The 15,614-nt window shown below is 41.1% G+C and overlaps 1 protein-coding gene across 1 annotated transcript in view; it reads left to right on the forward strand.

Moving 5' to 3' along the window:
• Nucleotides 1-3,643: 3,643 nt before the first annotated feature.
• Nucleotides 3,644-15,614, forward strand: part of ZNF609 (zinc finger protein 609) — a 186,931-nt gene continuing 174,960 nt past the window's right edge. The window contains exon 1 of the mRNA XM_081121694.1: nt 3,644-3,755. The gene's annotated coding sequence lies outside the window, so the exon portion shown is untranslated. The remainder of the gene's footprint in view (nt 3,756-15,614) is intronic.

Genomic DNA, 15,614 nt, shown 5'->3' on the forward strand with positions numbered 1-15,614 from the left:
GGGTAGATGGCCCTCAGTTGCTCAGTGATGAATAGCATAATTTAAAGCTTAGTGGAAATTCTTAGCAGCCTGAGTACAAACTCACCCAGGAATAGCCAGCTTCTCAGTGCTTTACAACACTTTGCACTGACCCTGCAACTTTAGGACAGCATGGCCTGAGGGAAGTTTCACGTTTCAGAGCTTGTTTTCTTCTGCACCCCCTTTTGGATGGTTGGGTTCAGTGGCTCGCAATTTGCAATTTTTATAGTACCTAAAGGATTCAGTGTTTTTATTTTTGTTTTTCCAGACAGGACCCAATCTCAATTACATAAGCTGAGTGTAGGACATATATAAAACTGGAGACTTTCTTTGTCAGAATTTAGGAGGCTTTGGTCTTGCAGTCAGATGTTTGAAATGGAGTGAGGGATTTTTATTTTATTTTATTTTATTATTTTATGTTATATTTTATTTTTTGCTATAGCAATCTGGAGAAAGAGAACTATGTGTCTCCTCTTTTCTTTTTAAGCTGGAAGTTTACAGACACCCGTTTTTTCCTAGGGAGGAGGTATGAAAAATTTATACTTTCAAGATTACTTTTATAAATAATTACAAAGTTACAGTTTTTAAGAGTTATAACCTGAATCTCTTTCCATTTTAAGTACTGGTCTCTACTAACGCATATTTATGTGGATTTCATTTATTTTGGTAAAATTTTTTTAATGCTTTTTCTAGAGCTCCTAGCCAAGATTGAGACAGTATGGGAGTTGTTCTTTTGCCCAGCTAGAAAAGGCCAGTAAAAAAAGCAGGCATCTATTAAACTAGAGAAATCAGCTAACTTCAGTTTATTAGGCCTGAGGGTAGGAAAGAAAGTCCTGTGATGAAGGATGTTTTCTCCTTGAGATTCAAATAGCAAGTACACATCTGCTGTTCTCAGCTTCTGTGGAATGTGTTTGGAGGGAGGTGATCCATATCACAGGCTCCAGCATCAACAAGGGATCCAGCATTTGGAGGGGTTTTCTACTTCTCTCATGCAGAGAAGAAAGAACATAGCCACAGTGCCATCCTTTGACACAAAGAAACTTGTGTAAATGTCTGTCCATTTATGTGTGTGCACGTAATGTGGATTAATTCATGGGGTGAAACTTGGTAAATGGATCAAATTTTAGATTTCAGTCGTGACAATGGAGAGTCTAGAAAGAAAACCTAGTAAATGTTGTACCCTACCTTGGAGTCAGCTAAATAGGGCCAGGGAAGGGGAGCCAGGAAGCAGACTAAGTATCCACAGAGAGGTGTGTCATAGGAGGGGAGTGAGATGTTGGGACAAGGGACAAAAAAATGTCAGTACAGAAGGTTTGAGAAGAGTCTAGAGCTGTATTGTCTAATGTGGTAGCCACTAGCCACATATGGCTGTTTAAGAATTCAGTTCTTCAGTCACATTAACCATATTTCAAATGCTCAGATAGCCACAATGGCCAGTCACTTTTGAATTAGTGCAAATTTCCAACATTGCAAAAAGCTCTTGCTTGTTGGAGCAGGGGTCAACATACATTTCCTGTAAAGGGCCAGGTAGCAAATATTTTAGGTTTTACTGGCCAGACAACTTTTTACTAATTCAACTCTGCCATTGTAATGCAAATGTATCCAAGATAATAAGTGAATGAGCATGGCTATGAGCCAGTGAAACTTTATGGACACTAAAATTTGAATTTCATATCATTTTCACATTACAAAATTTTTTCTTTTGATATTTTTCAGCTATTTAAAAATGTAAAAACTGTTCTTAGCTGATGAGCCTGATTTGACCTGTGGGCCATAATTTGCCAACCCCTGGTCTAGATGAACAAGAAGTCAAAATTTTAAATTCTTTTTACTGTACAGGACATCAGTCACTGGACAATTTTTAGTGGTTCTTCCAGACTTGAGAACTTTCTCTGGCTAAAAATTGGGGTTCACTATAGGAATGTCTTTCCTTTGTTTCCTATTTTCGTAGTCCAGTCTCCAGCAGAGTCATGTTAACCCTTAATTAAGCCACACTTAAGTCTAAAACACTAAACCCTACTCTTTCTCTACTTGCTAAGGAGCGGATACCTCACTTGCAATATCACTTAGTACAGATTGGAAGTTTGCTGTCACCTGAAATCAGTTCTGTTCTTCTGCTTTAAACAAGCTGGACCAAAGGGAGATGATCTTCCTAGGCCAGGCAGCCTTAGTATTCATCTTTAGCCATCACCCCTTCTTCCCCCCCCTCCCCCCCCATCCACACCTTTGTGCATAGAGATGGAGAAGAAAGGGATTTTATGACTTGGCTCTATCCTCAATTCACATACTATCTTGAGTGGCACTGTTGAAGGATACCTCAGGATAAGCAAAGAAAGTGAGAAAAACTACAGTTGACTAAGATAGTCAAGGACACAGGAAGAACATAATAGGGGCTAAAATGTAGGGAGTCTTGAGAATTAAGATAAATATCTGTTTGCTATGGTAGGACATAGAAGTTTTAGGAAAGGAGGTCCTGAAGAGTGTATGTTTCACAAAGGAGAGGTGGGTGGGAGGGTTTGCTTAAACAAACATGACTGAATGCTGACTGCAGACTAGATAGTGTCTGGGCAATTGGAGATGAACGGCAGATAAAGAAAGAAAAGTTACAATCGTTAGGATGGTGGTTTGGAGGACAGAATAAGACCTTTACATAATAAAAAGTAGGAAGAGCCCTGGCCTGCGTGGCTCAGTGGTTCGGCATCGACCTGTGATCCAGGAGATCGCAGTTCGATGCTGGGTCAGGGCACATGCCCGCGTTGCTGGCTCCATCCCCTGTGGGGGGCATGTGGGAGGCAACCCATCAATGGCTCTCTCACCATTGCTGTTTCTATCTTTCTCCCTCTTCCTCTCTCTCAAATCAAGATATATATATATTTTAAAAGTAGTAAGATTTGATGATAGGGTGGTGAGGTGAAAAGGATATATAAGGATTAGAAATGTGTACTTTGAAAAGGAAAACATGGTAATCCGAAAAAAGGAAAATGGAGAACAAAGGATAAAAAAGTAGGGAGTTGATATTTTGCCGAACCAAGGGATAAAATATATGAAACCATCATGAGCTGGGCTTGCTCTTCGGTTCTTTGTGGGTGTTCACATTCAGACCCCTATGGCCCTTTTCCCCATAGCTGAAGGACACCTATAGAACTGGTGTCTTCTGTATTTAAGTTACGATGCTTCCCCAGAGACCTCTCTGCGAGGAAGTCTGGTCCAGCGAGAGTTCTTTGCACGAGGAGAGAGCGTTAGGTTCGAGCTTCCAATCCAGGTTTCTTCGAGTTTATCTCTGTTTTAACCGGCTCGCCGGGTTTTCCAGCATTCCCAGAGCAGACTCTAATCCCGGCTCCTTGTGACCGCGCATTCCGAGACCCAGGATTTGGCTCCTCCATCCAGGTTCCGGGTTTCCCCTGCGCTCTCCCGCTCCAGACTCCACACCAGCCCGCAATCCGGATCCGAGGCCCCGGTGGTCCAGTGTCCGTGCCTTCCGGGCGGCCCTGGTCGTCCCTGATCGCGGCGGCGGTGGCGGTGGTGGCGGCTGAGGGACCCGCGGCCCGGACACAGCGGCACCGGCCGGGCGGGGCGGAGCGGTGCGGGGGAAGGGGCGGAGAGCCGAAGCGGAGGCGGGGTGGGTGGGGGGGAGGGGCCGCGGGAACGGATGGCGGCCTGGGCCCGGTAGCAGCGGCGGCTCTACGGCCCGGAGCCCCGGGCCAGCAGAGGTGGCGGCTCCCGGGACCGGCCGCGCGGTGAGTCCGGAGCTTTGTGTGGAGCCAGGGCTGGGGGAGAAGAGAGGCTGCAGCGCTGAGGGGGGCCGGGGAGCAGCGACGCCTGACGGAGGAAGTGGGGGTTGGGGGGCCGGGGCGGAGCGAGGGGAAGGTGTGTATGGGGGGAGGGGGGTCGTTGCGTGGGTGGGGGAGGGGGCGTCGAGGGGCGCGGGGTGAAGTTCAAAGCATGGCCGGGGCGATCCAGGGTGAGGGTAGGGGTGCCCAACAGGGGATTAGGGTCTCTCCAGGTTGTGGGGACAGGCCAGAGAGTTTGAAGCCAGTCTGGTTATCTTGAGAGGGCCCAGGGCGACTGGGGCTAGTCAGGGAGTTAGGGGGTTTCAGAGCCAAGGGTTGGGAACAGGACGTGTGCGTGGCCCGGGAGCAGGGAACAAGGTAGCTGGGAGTGTGCAGTAAGTAGGTTGTGGGTGTGTGATCCTTATAGTCTTCAGGTCATATTTACCCCTGTCCTTTTCTTCAAGATGGAGGGATTCCTGGGCCTGGACCCTAACTGCTCTCCTTGTACCCCCCGGGAGGGTTTGTGACCCTGTCCTGTTTGGAAAACCCACGCTGCCCTCTTTTCCCTTTATGTGTAATTACGGTTGGATCATCTCGGTGCTTTGCTCAGATTCTCCTTCCTCCCTCTGGGGTTGAGGAGGAGGAGACACATCTGACCAATTAATGTGTGTTTGTGAAACAGGCAGCAGCAAACAGTCATTTCAGCTTCTAGGAATTAGGCTCACACAGGGTGGAGAGATCAGAGCCCTTCAGGGGGAATATTTCTGAACAAATCACAGATGATTGAATTCTCTAAGAACCAGCTTCCTACCTAAATGAGAGTGGGAAAGATGGGGGAGAAAGCCTGTCTGTTTCCAGCCATGTGTCCAGAGCCCCAGGGGTTGAGTAGAGTCCCAGTCCCCCACAGGCCTCTCTTTTCTGTATTAGGCTTTGCTCTGCAGCCTTGAGTTAATTTCACCCCTGCTGCTTTGTCTTGGGGGAAGGAGTGCTGGTTTAGGCTGTTGTGAGGAGATGACTGTTCTGCTGCCACACACAATAGTCATGTCATTTTATCGGGAGTGCTACCCCAGGGCTGAGAACTGCTGCTGCAGAGATAAACCGGTCCCTCTCACCCGCCTATTGTGTACACAGTGAAGGTCATAGGTTCAAGTCTTGTCTGAGAGCTTTGGATATGCTCCATCTCCCAGGCTCCTCAGTGCCATTTTCTTCCTTTTCCAGACTGGGGCTTGCCATTGGAGGAGGCCAGACAGAAAGGCTCTTCTTTTTGAGTGAGGAACAATGCAGAGCTCATTGGCACACATTTTTCAAAAGAATAGGGGATGCCAGCCATGTTGTGCCTGCCTCTGTAGCTAGCCTGTGCTAAGTTGTGGAGGAACAGTGTCTGGGAGACTCAACCCTGATGTTTATGTCAGACCTCCAAGGGAGGTTTCTACTCTTGTTTGAACCATCACATTTAATTCTTTTTATAGAGATGGGACACTCACACAGTGATTTTTGTGTTTTTGTTTAGGAATACCACTGAAAACCTGTGCAGGGGTAATTCAGAGAGTCAAGGACCCAGTACCTTTTTAATGGTTACTTCCTGGTCAATTACTTCCTAGTAATTGCACAACAAAAAAGCCACAGAATTTGCCTATCTGGTCAAGGGCTGTGGAAACAAAACAACATTCCTTTTCATCTTTAATTCTGATGAAAGGGGATGACTTGCTTATTGTGCAGAAAGTCCATACCTGCTTTTTTATTAGGGGAGAAATGTGCCAAAGAGATGGACATTAAAAAAAAAAATCATTTGAGAGCTTGGGGGTTATTAATGAGACAAGGGTGAGAACAAGCTAGAAGGAACCCTATGCTTGTGTAAATCTCATGGAAGTGTCCAAATAGTACTATTAGTTAGGTAAAAAAATATTTGGGACTAGAAATGAGGTTTTCATTTAGGACATTAAAGAAAACTTTTGTTTAAAAAGAGATTAGAAATGAAACTCAGGAGAGAGCAGTTGTACACAATACACTGCACACAATAGCCACTATTTCATATAGGGTATTGTTGAATAGAAACTTTAGCCTTTGGTTTTGGTAAAGATCTTTCTGAGGTTCTGAATCTCACTATGTTGCCTCCCTCATTCCTTTATTTCAAGGAGTCTCTTAAAATGATGGCTTGCCACTTAGTTGTTGGGCTTTGTTAGGTAGAAGTTGTTTTGACCTTTGTATTTCCTGATGACAGAACTGTTTTAAGGTCTTATTAGAGGTGCTCTCTGTCTTTAGGCTATTTTCAACTAGTACATGTCCTTGGTCTCTGAGTGAAGCCTCAGCTAAACTGAGTCCAAAACTTTTTGCTTTTGGGCTGTTGGCATTCATTTTTGAATCCTGTCAGGTGACACTGAAGGCAGAAGCCTCAGATTAATTTGACCTGATTAGATATAGTGGTTTCAAATTTGGGCCCTTGCCACGAGGAGTCTCATGAATCTCCTGATTGTGACCGTCCAGAAGCACTTTGGATCCCTCCTCTCCCTCCCACCCGCCCAGCATCTTGGTAGAAAATGTTTACTTGTGAGAGGTTTGGATAGCTGGACAGATTCCTGCTTTTTTTGAGGATATGGAAGCATAATTTTGGCTCCTGGTAGTAATTATGTTGCAATTAGCATATAGCAACTAAATGACTGGAACAGGATAATTTGTTGAGGAGTTTACTGATTGCTCTGTCAAGTGGAAGTGCCACTCCTTATTTATTTGACTGGGAACTCCACTGCCTGGGCTTAGCCATGGAGACTTGAGAAGTATAGGAATGATGATATGTGATCTCCAGAAATTCTTGCTCTGCTCTCTCTCTTATTACTGCCAGGTACCATAGCACCTTCTACTGCCACTTTCTCCATCTCCAGAGGTAGCTAAGCAGTTGTTATTTCCCTGGTTGAGAACATCATGGATGGGAATACTGCCAGACAGATGGGGTCACTCTGAGATAAGGCAGCCTTATGTTGTATGGCAAGTTTTTCCCCCAGCAGCTGAATTCTCACTTCAACTTGATTTTTAAAAATCAATTTTCTTTAAAAAAACAACACACACACACAAAACCCCACAAAATACAAAAATCACATAGTGTACTAAATATAAATACGCCTTCATGATCTCTCTCATAAAAGTTGGCCATGACAGGCAAAAATGAAGATAGGTGATGCTGATTGGCAGGTTCTGGCCCCACTGAGTGTCAGTGAAGGACTCTTTTCACTAGGGAACAGGTAATTCACCAAAGCACCTGCCTAGCTGGGCATGTGGAATTGGCAGCAGCTGTGCAGCTGAAGAGGGATTATTGAGCAGGTGGTTAAAGAATCACATGCCACAGTGACAAGAAAATACTTGGTCTTTCGTGGTTTAGGTTCAGTTCATATGTGTGAAATTGCTCTTTGTTTCACATTTTTTAATGCCTGATGCTGGTTTGTTAGTGAGATAATAATGGAATAGAAAAAAGAGATTCTTCTTTCTCTGTTTCTTTTAGATTACTGAGTAGCTTGCCTTAGACATGGTCCTAGAGAGCCCTATTGTATTTCTGTGAGTTCTGGCTTTATGCCCTATGAATGGGAAGGAAATAGTGGTAATTCAGTGTTTCTAGTACTTGTTTATTAGAGGGAAATGGGAAGGAGAAAATTCTTTGCTTTTAGCATGGTAAAAAAGACAGCCCACTGGGAGGATACCCAGCAGGTTTTAGGCAAAGGATTTAATTGGCTTTTTGTATTAGGTCTATCTGATATGGCTTACTCAAGAAATTTGCATGTGTTTTTATTTTATGAATATAATTCTCCACATGAAATTTACATCTCTTTAGTTTGTTTTGTTCCATTCTTAGTTTCTCCCAGTACCTTTATAACTCTCTTCTTTGGCATTGAGATTAACATCACTTGTTAGAATCAAACCATCACCAGAGGGCCAAATCATGTTAAGGAACTATGTCAATTAAACATTTATCTTTAAAACAAGTATAGAATTTTCAATAACTTGGATGAAGACTTTCTTTTTTGAGGTTTTCTGCAAATCCCAGAATTTTCTTGATTATCATCTCATAAATGTGATTTTCTTTCACATGGTTGTGCTAATGTAGTAAGCAGTGCCATAGAGCCTAAATTTTATAAGCAAGTAAATTGGTGTTTATTTTCTGATTTATTTTTTTTTTAGTTCCTTCTAGTCATTTTCTGTCTTAGGCTGACAGGCTGTGTGCTTCTTCTATTGAAACAGGCACACAATGTAATGAATTCACAGGGTATTAATTAACAGTTGATTGAGAGAAAGACAGAGTTAGGTAGGTAGATAGATTGATTTGGGGGGAAGAGGCAAACTGTGATTCTGAGGCCAGGGCCAGTGGACCACTGCAGACAGGAACATTTGCAAGAATCTGCTTAAAGCTGGTTTGTAACCTAGCTTTAAGTGGGAGTCTAGCAATTATTTGTATAGTATTCACTTCTGGGGGGAAATATAAACTTCTTTATTTCCCCATATAAAGCCATCACAGTTGTTTGTTTTCAACAGTTCACAAAGCACCATATACTTTCCTAGTATTCTTAGTAGTTTGCTTTTTCATGCTTTTTTCCCTCCCCCATCTCCCATCCTAGTTCTCTGCTCTGAAGACTTCTCTAGCAGCTTGGAAACACTCTAATTACTGTAGCTATTATAGTCACAACCCAGATCTTCCACCTCCTTCCCACTCACCCCTTTCTATCTTCCTTCCCCCTCCCCGTGCTCTAGCAGCAGGAGTTGAACTGCAGTCTCATGAGCACAGTCAGATCTATGAATGAGCTTTATATCTTGTCAAGGCAGAACTCCAGATCCAACAGGGCTGATTTTTCATGGTTCTCTTGCTGTTTGTTCTTGGATCAGAGTCCCAGAAATAAGAGATGGCAAATACCTATTAGGTCATATCTAGTCCATCACTCAGGAGCAAACCTACGATCTTTCTCTGTCTCTCTGAGGATTTTTTCCTTCTTTTGTAGGTGAGAGCTGTCTGATGCCAGCAAGCTCTGAAACTGCTTTCTTTTTATTGTGCTCTCTGGTCATTAGTGTCTAGCCAATGTTGCTCTCTTGAATTTTTATTCTTATTCCATTTTCAGGATTACTTGCTCCCAGCAGTATCTCCACCTCTTCACCTTCAGTTCTTCATTGTTGTCACCACATTTGTGGGTTCCTTTTGTATCATCAGTTTTCTATTCCGAAGTTATAACTTTTCAAACCTTTGCCACAAGAAGATGTATTTGATGGAAGCACAGGATGCACACCCTTGAAGGTGGTAATGGTTTAAAAATTATGTGCAAGGTTGTGCCCTTAAGAGACCCCTGTACTATATGAACAAGTGCTGTTGCTTTCTGTTTAATTTGGGGTACTCCCTGTTCTAACCCTTTGTTCTCTTTATGTGGATAAATTTTATTTTTGTGTGGCTTAATTACAGTTACAATTAAGTTATTGTCTGATTTAATAGTGTTATATGTTTTCTTTGCTTTTCATGGAATTGGGAGTCATAAAACAAAACCCAGGTTCTCTTCACTACTGTGCCTCTAACTAGGTTTGTGACCTTGTGCTAGTCACACCTCTGTTTGCTCTGTCCTTATCTGTCAAATTAGCACATTAGGTATGATCTCTCTAAGGTTCCATTTAACTGTAGAATTTTATGATATCAAGGTTGTGATGAAAGCAGGTTTTCCACTGACTGGAAAGTGACAGAAGTGAGCAGTTTACAATTACTGTATCAAAAATATAGTCAATATTCAGAAGGGCTAATGAATGCAGCCTTAGTTCCCTGGGGCTTGACTCTCACTCCTCTTTGATATGTTTGTAAAGCTTATGCTGTGCTTTTTTTGTTTTACTAGGCTAGCTTCTTTTGAAGGGTCTTGTACCCTCATTCGGCAGGTTCACCAGCTTGTCAAACGTATCTTTTTCTAGTCTGCTCAAGCCATGAGAATGGGAATCAGAAAGCTGCAGAAAAAGAACCTCAGCTTGTGGGAAGGATTTGCCACATACCAATAAATAATTTTGTGTATTCAGTTAGGGATCTAAGATCTTAAGTCTCTTATTATCAAATCTTTTAACCAAATGGGACTGATTGTGAAGATGGATTGGGCATTTTTCCATTTTTGACCAGTCAGTGGAGAAAACCTGCTTTGAATTAACTTCTTGGGATTGAATATGAGTTGTTCACTGTGTTGTGTTTAGAAATTAAAATTGTTATTTTTAATGCTGTAAACCCTAAATGGGTGACATTTGGTGAAGTATGACTAACAAGGGGGATCTCTGAAATACCTGGTAAAAGGGACTGAGGGATTGAAAGCTGGGGAGTGACTGTAGGAACTTTGAAGCTGACAGTATGTTAGGAAACCTTTGTTTTCAAGCAGTTTAAAGGAATAAAATTACATAAGCAAGTTAATTCCCCAAGGTGGGATTTTTATCAACATTTCCCAGTTAATTCTTGGATTTGGGACTTCCAATAGCAGCTATTTTTTGAATGTTAAAAGGAGGATGACAGTCTTTTTAGTCTTTTTGTTTGTTAATGTAGCACAATCACATGTGTAATCTACCTTTGAACATTGGAAGAAGCATTCATTGTTTTTAAATTTGTACTTAAAACATCCATCAGTCTGTAATAGAAAAATTTGGTGGGCAGAACTATGTTTGTTTTGGACTCGCAAAAAGTCCTGGGAGTACTTTGTTTTATTCCCAGCCATCTGTAGCACATTACTAATTTTCAGGTAATCTAAAGATTATTGGAAAGTGCTCCACTTGAATGTGAGATTTTACAAATATTTATATTAGAAATATAAGTTGTTTTTGTAGACAGGTGTTTTTTTTTAAAAGGTGGCAGGTGAAGCATAGAGTATTGAATTGGAAAGTCGCCAGAATAGGTGCCATGCAACCTTTGGAGGTCAAACCACACCATGAATGAAATCCAGATCCTGACAGGCCATGTAGCTTGCTCCTACAGCATTGCATGCAATGTACAGCATTGCAGTGATGCTGGTACATCACTGCATGCTGGTAACTGTAGTTTCTTAGGCTGTAGTGCAGTATTTGTAGAGAAAGGCAGCAGTGTCCGCTCTATTCTATGTATAGAGTACAGCCAGGGCTTTGGACATGTTACCAGCAATATTCTTAGCAACATTCCTGGGTGAAGCATTTCAGGTTTGGTTGGGATGAACTTTTATTCACATGAACACAAGTGGATGTTCAAGAATGTACCTTGTAAACTTTAGTTACAAATTCTGAGGTTTGGTGTGAAACTCAGCACTTATCTTTTTTCTAGAACTGATGCTTCTAGAGCAGAGTCTTAAAGAATGATATCAGAAATGGAACTATAGGAAGATAAATTGGAATTCTGTAGCTTAAGGGGTATATGAATCTGAAAGGTATTCAGGGAAGGGGGAAATTTTTTCTACGTGGCATTTGTTTTCAATGGTACCTCCAGTACACCATTTCTGAAACCTGCCTATCCTTTTCTTCCCTAAGCATTACAGTTTCTTCCACTTGCTGCAGCACAAAACTTTGGACCCATATTTGGTTCTTTTTGTGCCTCACCACCTTATTGAATCATTCGTTACATTTGGATTATTCTGGATATCTTGCCACTTTTTCCTTTCACTCACCTAGTTTAGGCCTTTATCTGTAATAACCTCATGGTTAATACCTCTTTTTGTATTCCATACCACAGACTGCTGCAATATACTATAATTATTATTTATTCATTTTGCTAATATTTATTGAGCACTTACATGCCAGGCCAAACATGGTCCCTATACTTTCAGGACATAAAAGTCTAGTGGAGGAGATCAACAGTCAACTAATGAATGTACCATTATGAACAGTGCTCTGAAAGGAAAGAATTTGGTTCTAGAAGAGTGTGTAACAAGAACCCTATCTCCTTCCTGAGGCCCTTCTTAACAATCTTCTTCCCACCTATCTCCAGAATTGATATCATCTTCCTCTGTATCTCTTTTAACTCTTTGCTAGGATCTCTGTTTGTAGCACTTTATCACACATTGTCTTTAATTGTAATTAAGTAGTTATAATTATTTGTGAATATATTTTTTCCTCCCTCATTCTAAACTCCGTAGAAAACCTGTGTCTCCTCTGTTCCCATGGCTTTTAGCTCAGTGCTTTGAATATAACTTTATGTTTAATTAATGCTTGCTGAATTGAATTGGAATTTAATTTTTGAAAGCAGAAACTTCTTGTGATTTTTTTTTCAGGCCTTCTTTTATGCTAAGGTAACTTCTGTTCTCTGTATTTTATCCCAAACTGAATAACCAAGGAACAAGGTAGACTATGAAAGCCTTCAGAAGTCCTTCAGACTCAAGGACAAGCATGTGATGCCTTTACTGCCTGCATCAGTACTGTGGTTTCATATAACCCAGCTGATTGAAGACCTGGGGGAGGGTAGTTAGTGTATGGCTGGTAGAAGCAGTGTAGGTCAGTCACAGGAACCAAACTGGTTCTGTTAGAGGGATATAGCCATTGTTGGGCCTCTGAGTATTATTGACCTCTGGGAGGTCTTTTTATTTTTTCTTATTTACTTCTTTTATTTCATAAATACTATTGGATTCCTACTATATGTGAGGTCCTGTTCTAGCTGCTTAAGATCTATCAGTGAACAAAATAGACAAAAAACTCCCAACCTCATGGATCATGGAAACAGAAATAAGCATAATAAATGATTGTATATATTTAAAGGGTGATAAATTATGTGGGGAAAAATAGAGCAGAGGAGGGGGGTTAGGGGTGTGGAGGAGGGATATGTATGGGGAGGTAGAGAGTTTCCATTTTTAAAAACGATGATCAGGGTAGACATCTTTGAGAAATGTGGTGCTGGTTTGTTACTGGGTTGTTTGGCACTTCCCTGAGGTTGCTGGATGCTCTTCTGCCCAGTGGAGAGATAAGAGGCAGTGTCTGCAGTTGTTCCAGAGTCCAGCTGACATTGAGGGGGGAAATAGCTACTTGTTACGTTCTTCTCTCCTGGGTACTCCTCTGGCTGGCATTTCTGGAAGTTAATCATGGTGAAAATTGCAGTCAGTCTTGTCTGGAAGACATCAGGGGTGGAACTGGAAGCCTTGTAGTCCCTGAAGGGTGGGATTTACTCTTCTGTTGACTGGGCCTTGGGTACCTAGAGTAATGGGTGAGTTAGGCCTCTGGGTTTTCTCCTTCCTCAGTGGGGAAGGCTCAATGTCATGATCTTACTGCTTTCTAGTGAGGCTTCAGCAACTGTGTTTGGGTAGCTCTTTAAAAATAAGATTTCAAGAAGTGTGCACTCTGCTCTCAGCTTTAAAATTGAATTTTCACATTCACGGTATTTTTTTACTTCTCTCAGTACCTAATTCATTAGCTGAAGGATGAAGATGTCTTGTGATGTCTAGGTGCTCACTTGTCTGACTTGTGTATTGTAAATTTTCTTATAATTTTCTTGCTTGCCCTTTATTCACCCTTCTACTTCTTCATTATTTTTCCTGTTACCTCTTTCCTTTTTTTCTTATATGAAGCAGATAGGAAACAGAAATCCCTTAGGCCAGACTGCTGTTTTGGTAATTGACTGCAAGCTAAAATTCCTATCGAATATACAAGAGACAGAATGTCTTATTTCTGTCCTTGAATTTTGTAGGATGCAGCTCGTGGACATCAAGCTCTCAGCTTGTTAACACTGAATGCTGTTTGATGTCACTGAGGTGCAGGGTACCTGTACATGCTATTTTTATTTATCTCATCAGCTTGTGCTGTTGCAGTACACAAGGAGACCTATTTGCATTCTGTAAAAATGTACTCTTTTTGCTATCTAATTTTAGAATAGGGTTCTTCATGAACTCTGGTTCATGCTAAGAAAAATCTGTTACTTTTAGGCAGATGTGGTTCTAATGTTAGGTGAGCTTTGTGGCAGATTTCACAGGGCTTTTCTCTGGATTTACTGTATATCAAATGTGAAGTTCTACATTCTCACTACATACGTTTAAGGGGTACAATAACATATTACTGATATCGTGAACTTTAAAGCCAACAGCTGTTAATTCAAGTGTGTGTTGTTTTCTTTAGTGGTTGAAAAGATCTCAGTTTAACTAACCAAGTTGTATTGTTTTATTAGTAAAAATGCTTTAGCATAGCTTGGTTTGCTAGTGAAAACTGTTTTTTTTAGCAGTAATGTCTCTGTGGTTTGTATTAGTTGACCCTTCCAGTCCTAGTAGAGCTGAAAATCCTGGCAGTGTCGATTTCAGATGAGTTCCATAACACTATCTGACAGAGAGGGAAGTGCAGGACAGTGTTTGGCAAGATATTTTTCCTTATGGAGGCTTTCTATAAGAAAGAAATTCAGTTTCAACAAGGTCACATTGGAGTAGGTGACATAACGGTGAAGTGAAATTTTCTTCCAACAACAAATCTATAGTATGTTTTACCTGAATATATGATCTGAAGCATTATATTTATTTAAACATGTTACTGATAAAAACATGATGAGTGCCATTTCTGCCATCCTTATATATTTTTTCCTTCTTTTTTGGTAGGCAAAGTCATGGTATAATGATGTAATTCACATCTCAGAAACTTGATGGAAGGAGACTAATCGTGGCAGCAAGGGATTACTTTTTTTTTTTTTTTTTTACTCAAAGAGGTTCATTTTATTGATGTAAAGGGATTATTTTTTTATAAGGATTGAAATCTTTGTTTAAATAAAAATGTCACATTTCTAATCAAGATAATGTGACTGAGTGGAAAATGTTAATGGTGATTGGAGGAGCTGCAAAACTAGGTCAGATAATAATAACGTGGACTTCATTTATTTATATGCAGATTGGTTAAATGCCTCATTGCGAACAAATGTGAAGATGTGGTTTTGAGTGAGACAAACTACTACTTACAGTTGGCACTTTTAGAACCTACAAACAAAAAAATAACCTGGGTTTTACTTTGAGGAACGAACAAGAATTAATAAAGATTTCTCTAGGTCAATACTGTTTAACAGTAATCATATCTTGATTAAGCTCAGCATTCTTCAGAGAGAGGAAGGACAAAATTTATATGGAGATTCCTTTTTAAGAAATCAAGCTGTGATCAAGTATGTACATTAGAAAAAGTGGAAAGAAAGATTTAAAAAAAGTAAATAACCTATTGAAAACTTAAAGACTTAAAAACTATCATATTAGAAGTCCATGTTAAAAGAAAGCAAGTGATTAAAAGGACCATTTGGAACAGATGGCTATTTGGCATAGTCTTAGAGGCTGTGGAGAAGAGAAATCCATCTTTTAAAAAAATTAGAAACATTTTCAGTCAAGGCCACAAGAAGCCCACAAAGTGGTGATGGTTGAGTGCCACCTAGAAATTAGGTGAAAGAAAAAAAGATTAATTAGGTAAGTCTCTTTGCGAAACTAATGATAGGAGTTTTCTGCTTTTTGTTTAAAAGGAGACATGTTAAAAATGGAAAGGCAGCTAGAAAATTGGTGAGACTACTTATCATGGTGTGAAAGAACCATTCAGGGATGATTACAGAAGTTCCACTTCTATTCTCCCCCATTCCCAAGCAGGTTAAAAAGACTTCCAGGTCAAATGATGATAGATGCTTACTGTTTGTTTGTTTCATGATTTGAACATGGACCAATCTTTTTTAAAGCACAGAAAGTACAGAAAGATACAAAGAACTCCCAGCGCCCTGGCCAGCGTTTCTCAGTAATTAGAGCGTCAGCCCTCACACAGAAAGGTCATGGGTTTGATTCCTGGTCAAGGGCACGTACCTGGGTTGCAGGTTCAATCCCTGCCCCGAGCTGGGGTGCCTGCAGGAGGCAACCAATCAGAGTGTTTCTCTCACACATCTATGTTTCT

Source organism: Miniopterus schreibersii (genome assembly GCF_964146895.1).
Source record: "Miniopterus schreibersii genome assembly, chromosome: 1".
Taxonomy (NCBI): Eukaryota; Metazoa; Chordata; class Mammalia; order Chiroptera; family Miniopteridae; genus Miniopterus; species Miniopterus schreibersii.